The following is an 8,893-nucleotide window of genomic DNA, read 5'->3' as shown; positions in this document are numbered from 1 at the left end:
CTTGACAGTGGTCAAGCTTTAGGAGGGGTTTGAAAGAGTGGCATGTATTACACGGAGGGGTCTAAGAGGGGCATTTCAAAAATGTGTAAACTTAGATGCACAGGAAAAAAAAAGAACAAGGCTTGCTTAAGGCAAAGATAAACCTTTTACTAAAGAAGTTATATGCCTGTGGCGTGACTACCCACCATGCCCTGCCCCATTAGGAATTTATGATCAGGTCACCCTGAGAGGTTACTTTCCACAGAACCCCTTTTTCATCCACAATATAAACCCTGTAGCTGAGAGAACACACAGGCCCCAGGTTGCCTCATATTGGTTTTCTGGAATTTGTATGAGTTATTCTGTCTCAGAGTTTTCTTGTTCTGTACTCTCCACAGAGATTTCCCCATTTTAACAAATAAGGAAACTATGGATGAAATTGGGTCAGACCTCTTCAAAGGTCTTTTCAATGAGAGGAAAGTAGAGTCTGCTTTTACTGTAAAAAAGTCAGGTCATCCTAAAACGGATTGTAGAAAATTGAAATGGGATTTAGAGTAAGAAAGGAGACAGAAGCAAGCATTGGGCTGCTCCAAGGATTGCAAGAGGGATTTCCCCTTCTCCTTTCCAATACTTTCTGAGAAATTGAAATTACCATAAAAGGGGAAACTACTAAGACCCTCATAAATACTGGGGCTACTTTATCTGTTCCTGACCCTGCCTAATGAAGTTGTCCTCTCCCTCAGAGTAAAACTTCTGTACAAATGGTAGAAATATCCAATCAACCAATGTGTTTTTAAATCAGAACTTATAATTAACTTTGCACAGTGGCAGTATCATAGCCAATGAGGTTTATCTGAGGTGCAATTATTGCTAATTTTAAAAAAAATTAGAACTTATTCACTTTCAGCTAGGGAATGTTACAGGACAATATATACATTTTTGCTAGTCATATCTGCCACAGTTCATCTGATAAGGTGATCTTTCTTAAAACCCATGATGCCCACATATTTTTTTCTAAGAATGGAGAAATGTATTTCAGAACTAAATGAAATAGATGCTGAACCAATGGAGCAAATCATAATTTTAATGGAACCTTGACAAGAGAAAACTAATCTTGAGACTGAACATTTGCTGCAGGATGTTCCTATGGAACTCTGGAATCTTTTCAGTACAGATATGGGAAGATCAAGTCAGCCACTCTTATCAAAATCATCATTGACAATACTTTACCTCTGCCTAATATTCACCAATATCCTTTAAGACCTGATGCACTAGCTGGAATTAAACCCATTATATAAGACTAGAGGCCCGGTGCATGAATTAATGCACTAGTGGGGGTCCCTCGGCCTGGCCTGCAGGGTCAGGTCAAAACCAGCTCTCCAACATCCCCCGAGAGGTCCTAAATTGCAAGAAGGTGCAGACCAAGCTGAGGGACCCCACTGGTGCATGATCGGGGCCAGGAAGGGAAGCGGGAGATTGGCCAGCCGGAGAGGAACCGTGGGAGGGCTCCAGGGCTTGTCTGGCCCATCTTGCTCAGTCCCTATCAGCCGGACCCCAGCAGCAAGCTAACATACTGATCAGAGCGTCTGCCCCCTGGTGGCCAGTGCATGTCATAGCAAGCGGTTAAGAGGCCTTAGCATATCATTAGCATATTATGCTTTGATTGGTTGAATGGACAACTGGACACTTAATGTATTAGGCTTTTATTATATAGGATTTCTCTGAAAGGGGGTTTATAATTCCATGTACAAGCCCCTACAATTCTCCTACCCTCCCAGTAAAGAAACCCAATGGAAAAGGATAAAGATTTATACAAAATCTCAGGCCTATAAATAAAATCACTATTTCCATACATCCTGTGGTTCCAAACCCACATATCTATTACTAGCCATTCTTGTGGACTGCCAATATTTTTAGTAATAGATTTATGCAGTGCCTTTTTCAGTCTTCCTATAGAAAAAAACAGTCAATATCTCTTTGCTTTTACGAAGGAAGATTACCAATTTACTTGGACTGTAATGTCCCAGGGATATACAGAGAGTCCCACCTATTTCTTTCAGATACTAAAGGCTGATTTAAATTATGTTGATTTTCCCATAAATCCCATGCTAATATAATGGATGATTTATTTTTATGCTCTAAGACATTACTAGACTCCCAAAATAACACAATTATCTATTACAACACTTAGCTGTAAAAGGATATACGGTCTCAGAGGACAAGCTTCAATTCTTTTTGCCCAAAGTAAAATACCTTTGCCCACCTTATATCTAATGATGAGCTACTAATTAACCCTGAAATACTTAGAGGAAACCTATACTTTCCTCTTCCAAGGACAAAGAAACAGATTAGGGTATCTGTAAGATTGGATACTGTCACAATTGGGCTCCAAAGTTTTCATTAATGTCTCAACCTCTATATGCCTTATTAAAATCAGATCAACCTGATCCAATCCAATGGAACCCTGAAGGGAAATAAACTGTAAAAGATCTAAAGGAATAAGTATCTAAAACTCCCACTTTGGGACACCTTAATCATAAACTTTCTTTCTTCCTTTTCATGCAGGAAAATAAAGGAATGCTTTAGGACTTCTAACTCAGAAACATGGAGATCATCATAGGCCTATAGAATATTATAGCCAACAATTAGACTCAGTAGCAAAAGGTCCCCTTCTCTGTATGAGGGCCACTTCTGCCATAGCCATGTTGTGCAAACAAACAGAGGACATAGTTATGGGTTCTCCTTTAACCATTTATGTTTCTCATTCTGTTGAATCTTTGCTAAACTCTACCATACTCTGCATTACTTGATCAGTAACTGGCTGCTTCTGAAGTACTCCTGCTTTCTGCACCTTATATTACCTCAGCTCAATGTAACAGTCTTAACCCAGCAACTTTACTGCCTTTTTCACAGAATGAAGATACTCATTATTGCATTTTACTTACTACAAACTACCTTCTTGCTCCTAATAATGATTTATAGGAAACTCCTATTGATAATACTGACTTAATTTTGTTTATAGATGGATCTTATCTCAAAGACAAACAAAGACATTACCAAGCTGGATATGTAGTAACTTCCATGGTGGATGTAACTAAAAGTTCTTATTTACCTAAAATTAGAAGTCTGCCCAACAGACCAAATTAATTGCTCTTACTCGAGTTTGTTCATTGACCAAAGCTCAAGTAGTCAATGTTTACACTGATAGTCATAGCTATGCCTTTGGTGTAACACAAAACTTTGGAATGTTGTGGAAGCAACAAGTTTCCTTAACTTTCTGAAGGCAGTCTATAAAAATGGAAAACAGGCCAGAGCTAGTTAGACTCAGTGGATAAAGCGTCAACCTACAGACTGAAAGTCCCAGGTTCGATTCCCGTCAAGGGCAAGGTGCCTAGGTTGCAGGCTCGATTCCTAACCCATGCAGGAGGCACTCAATTGATGTGTCTCTCTCACATCAATGTTTCTCTCTCTGTGTCTCTCCCCTTCTCTCTCTGTGTCTCTCCCCTTCCCTTACACTCTCTCTAAAAATCAGTGGGAAAATATCCTTGGGTGAGGATTAACAAAACAAAACAAAAAATGGAAAACAGGTTGTAGAATCATTAGATGCCCTACTGCAAGCAAAACAACTGGCAATTATCAAAATTCCAGGACATTTTAAAGCTACCATCATGGAAAAGCAAAAGGAAATTATTTAGCTGATGCTGCAGCTAAGTAAGCAGCACTTAGCAATCAAATTATCCAGACCTGAGAATGTCCTTTGCTTCCTGATAAATCAGTAAAAGTCTCTTTTACAGTTCCAAACACTCTAAGAAGATATGGCAACAAAAAAAGGGGAACCTTTAATCCAGACAAACAAATATGGCTTAGACCAGGGGTGGGCAAACTTTTTGACTCGAGGGCCACAATGGGTTCTTAAACTGGACCGGAGGGCCGGAACAAAAGCATGGATGGAGTGTTTGTGTGAACTAATATAAATTCAAAGTAAACATCATTACATAAAAGGGTACAGTCTTTTTTTTTTTTTTAGTTTTATTCATTTCAAACGGGCCGCATCCGGCCCGCGGGCAGTAGTTTGCCGACGGCTGGCTTAGACCCAATGGGAAACCAATCTTACCTTTATGGGCTCAATTGCCTTACTTCAAAATGTACATATACTAATGCATTGGGGTCCTGAAAGATGATTTGTTGAAGTAAACAATGTTACTGAAAACCTTCTCTCACTGTAGATGATAAAGTGAATGGCAGATTCCCATGGAAAACCACTCCATGGATCCCAAGGACATTTCCCACTCCCTTTAGGTCCATATGAGGATCCAAATGCCACCATCTCAAGGATACAAATGTGAGTTCATTATGAGTCGTATGTTCTCTCATTGAGCTTGAGGCTTTCCTTAGGGGAGCAACAGCCTTAATAATAGATAAATATTTATTAGAAAAATAACTCTGAATTGGGAAATTCCCTCTGAGTTACACAGTGACTAAGGGAATCATTTCAGTGAACAAATAATGCAATCCATTTGTAGCATTTAGCCTATTCTACAGCATTTTTATTGTCTTTATCACTCTCAGTATTCTGTTTGGTGAAATGTACCAATCATACAATTAAAACTCAACTTGCTAACTTTTCAGAAGCTTTAATCTCCCTTGGATAAAAGCTCTTATAGTGTTCCTCAACTTGATATCTACCTCTTTTGGTAAACATAGCCTTCCTCCTTATAAAATAACTAGAGACCCAGTGCACGAATTTGGTGGGGTCCCTCAGCCTGGCTGGCAGTCAGGGCCGATCAGGGTCGATCGGGGCCAATCGAGCCTGTGGAGGGTGGCCGGTTAGGGGAAGGGGTCGCAGAGGTTGGCTGTGAGAATGCACTGACCACCAGGGGCAGCTCTGTGTTGAGCATCTACCCCCAGTAGTCAGTGCACATCATAGCAACTGGTCATTCGGTCATTCGGTTGTTCAGTCACTTAGGCTTTTATATATATAGACTAGAGGCCTGGTGCATGAAATTTGTGCAAGGGGAGATCCATCAGCCCGGCCTGTGCCCTCTTGCAATCCGGGACCCCTCACCCCTAACCACTCGCCGGCCTGCCTGCTTGCCCCTAACTGCTCGCCTGCCTGCCTGTTCAGTGCATATCATAGCAACCGGTCATTCCAGTCATTCCAGTTGTTCCGCCATAACGGTCGTTTAGGCTTTTATTATATTTATAGACCAGAGGCCCGATGCATGAAATTAGTGCACGGGAGGACCCGTCAGCCTAGCCTGTGACCTCTCGCAATCCAGGACCAGTCCTTAGAGCTGCCGCTGAGGCGGGAGAAGCTCTTGCCACCTGTCGCTGTGCTTGCCAGCCATGAGCCTAGCTTCTGGTTGAGCGACATTCCCCCTGTGGGAGCACACTGACCACCAGAGAGCAGCTCCAGCATTAAGCATCTGCCCCCTGGTGGTCAGTGCTCATCATAGTGACTGGACATTCTGCCATTCGGTAGATTTGCATATTAGCCTTTTATTATATCGGATTACTGGTCACTCTATAAATCTGGATGAAAGGGCAATTGAATCAACCTTATGAAGAGGAGTCATACTGCATTATTGTCAAGGACTTATTAACCAGCTTAGAGAAAGTGATAAATTATTGATTCATTTCATAGTGCATTCCCAGGAGATGAGACTTCAAAAACCATGGTTTATATGAAGATTTTGTCTATCAAAAGACACATCAAATAAAAGAATCTCTCCAACCTCATCAGAAGGGACCTTATCAGGTATTACTAACTAATCCATGTGCAGTTAAACATAAAGAATTAAACTCACGGATTAACATTTCTCATCTAAAAAAGACACCTATCCACAAATGAACATCTACTCAGTCTCTGACACTTGCCTGTGTCTTCAATGTTGGTTCACTATTTCAACCTCACAGGGTGACCTGATCATAAATTCCTAACTGGGCAAGTCATGGGAGGTAGTCACATCCCCAACATATAACGTTTTTAGTAAAAGGCTTATCTTTGTCTCAAGCAAGTCTGTCCATTGTTTCTGTGCACATAGGCTAACAAACCTTGAAATGCCCCTTTCAGATCCTTCCTTGTAATGCATGATCACCATTCAAACCACTCCTTCTAAAGCGTGACCACCTTCAAGAAAACACATAACCTTAACTATCCTGTAATTTGATCCCTGCATAACCACCCTCAAGAGAGCACATAGTGTCCCGGCTGGGCAGCTCAATTGATTAGAGAGAGCATTGTCCTGATACCCTAAGGTTGTGGGTTTGATTCCTGGTCAGGGTACATGCAAGAATCAACCAATGAATGCATAAATAAGTGGAACAACAAAAGTGATTTTTTTTCTCTTTCTCCCTCTCCCTTCCTCTCTCTCTAAAGTTAATAAATAAATAAATAAAAATTTTAATTTTTTTAAAAAGAGTACGTAGTCTTAACTATCCTATAATCTGATTCCCCCTTCCCTGCTTCATGTAATCTTATGCTCCCTCTTAATCTCAAATGGATAAAAGAAACTGCAAATTTTTATTTCCCAACGCTTTTATCTTAGTCCATTGAGATTTTGCTTCCAGGTGTATCCTCTGTTTGACTCAAATCAATTTTTATTAAAAATCCTTACAAGAAAAAATGGGTTTGGACATTCTTATATCAACAAAACAAACTTAAAAATGTCAAGGAACCCAAAGTCAAGATGGCAAATGGCAGAACCTGCATTGAAACCCAGGTTGTCCTACTCCAAAGCCCATGCTGAAAAAGAACTGACATTTCCATCAATGGAAAAGCGGTCTTCACTAGAGCCCATAAGGAACACTGACAGCATAAGAGCCAGTTGCAGGGAAAGCAGGGCTATTGCAGCAGAGTGTTCATTCTCTCTGGAGGTTCTTGATAAACATCCTATAATCATGTCATGACTCTAATAGTTACTGCTGGGCATTTCAAGAAAATGTAGGCTATATACACTCAGCCTATATTTTTGTTACTCTATATCAGGGGTGGGGAACCTTTTTTTCTGCCAAGGGCCATTTGAATATTTATAACATCATTTGCTTAATGTAATTTACTTAATATAAATTTATGTTGCCATGAAAAAAGCTTCTAGATTTATTGAACTTCTCATCCCACCTGCAGTTGCCTTGGCAAAGCCAGACCAAATGATTTTGTGGGCCTTATACAGCCCACTGGCCAGATGTTCCCCACCCTGTTCTATATAATTCAATTTCTTTCGAAGTCCTCAGGCATAACTTGACTGTTTTTCGGAGTAAGATATGTTAATATTTATTTTAAAGCTATACATTAATAAATATGTGTCCTAGAAGATGAAGAAAAGATGTATTAGAAAGAATTTTAAAAAAAACAGAAAAAAAATTTTATTTAAATTTTGCTAAACATGGGGGCGGGGGGAGTGTGATTGGTAAATCCAATTCAAAACACTTATTGGTCTCTTACTCAAACAACATTACATATGTATACAAATAAAATGTTTGGGAAATTTTTATAATGGAAATTTTAAAAGAATAATCAGGAAAGACAGATGGGCTTCAAGGTAAAGAACTGGTTCTCACAAAAGAGCCACTTGCGATAATTCACACAGTGAAACATATGACATCACAGTGTACATTTTATTTATAAGGGATTAGTTGGTTCTATCCTGAGAATAAGCACAATGCACTGCAGATTGTCCTTAGGCTGCTGAGATTATATTATGACATTGATTTCTGTATCTGTCATCACACTGAAACCTTAAAATGTATTTCTGAGCTAGGATAGACTACCTCAGATCTTTGAGTAGGACTATCGTATCACTAAAATCGCAAAAGGATCATGACCAAAAAAAGCACAATTTGTAATTACTGATTCTGAAAAACAATTTCAATTTTATATCATTTCTCCTGTGATTTTCAGGTAGCACCTAATGACTATATCAAGCATATTCTAAAAACATTATTGTAGGAATCCAATGATGACAAAGTAGGCAATTTGGACAAATGCTCAGCTAGAAAAGCTTAACAAAATATTAAAAACATATTCTCCAAAGCATCGGAAGGTCAAAAGATAGTAGGAATTACAGACCAAGATCTGGGGAGATTGAGGACCGAGGAGATGGGCCTGGCGTTTGAAACTACTTACTCTCTTGGGGGATTTGACAAGCACAGAAGGGGCGACTCCGTGGCTAAAAAGCTGAATAGCACTGCTGACAGTATCATAGAGCTATAAGGAAAGGGATTGGAGTCCCATGGGTACCAGTTTTCTTTCGGTTAGTGTGGGTACGACATAACTGGGTTTAACCCCAAATTAACTAGTATTTACATTAAGTGAAAAACTCAATTCTAATTAAAAGAAAAAGCTTGTCAGCATGAATTTTTTAAAGACATTATATTGCCTGGCCAGTGTGGCTCAGTTGGTTGTGCATTGTCCCGTGTACCAGGAGGTCACAGGTTCAATTCCTAGTCAGGGCATATGCCTAGATTTCAGGCTCGATCCCCAGCAAGGGGCATGCAGGAGACAGCCATTCAATGTTTCTCTCTCATTGATGTTTCTAGCTCTCTCTTCTTCTCCCTTCCTCTCTCTGAAATCAATAAAAACATATTTTTTAAAAAATATATTATATTCTATATAATATATTATATTCTAAACACACCTAAAATGAAATGATACAGAACATTGAAAGTAAAAGAATGATATGTTATATGTCATGTCAAATAACTAACAAAACAAGCATAGTGCGACTGTATTAATATAAAACACAGACAATAGGGTACTAAAGGCCTGGGACAGGATGGGAACCGGTTGGAGGTGGGCAATGGGAGGAAAAAGGGGAATATCTGTAATATTCTCAACAGTAAAGATTTAAAATGAAAATAAATAGAAAGATAGATAGATAAAACACAGTAGATTTGAAGGCAAAATCATATTTCA

At 39.4% G+C, this 8,893-nt stretch overlaps 1 pseudogene; it reads left to right on the top strand.

The window, feature by feature from the left end:
- Positions 1 to 792: 792 nt before the first annotated feature.
- On the top strand, positions 793 to 957 carry LOC111827768 (annotated as a pseudogene).
- The last annotated feature ends 7,936 nt before the right edge of the window (positions 958 to 8,893 follow it).

Source organism: Myotis lucifugus, unplaced genomic scaffold (assembly GCF_000147115.1).
Source record: "Myotis lucifugus unplaced genomic scaffold, Myoluc2.0 scaffold_217, whole genome shotgun sequence".
NCBI classification, from domain to species: domain Eukaryota; kingdom Metazoa; phylum Chordata; class Mammalia; order Chiroptera; family Vespertilionidae; genus Myotis; species Myotis lucifugus.
The sequence above is the reverse complement of the archived record's forward strand: the minus strand, read 5'-3'. Positions and strand labels throughout refer to the sequence as shown.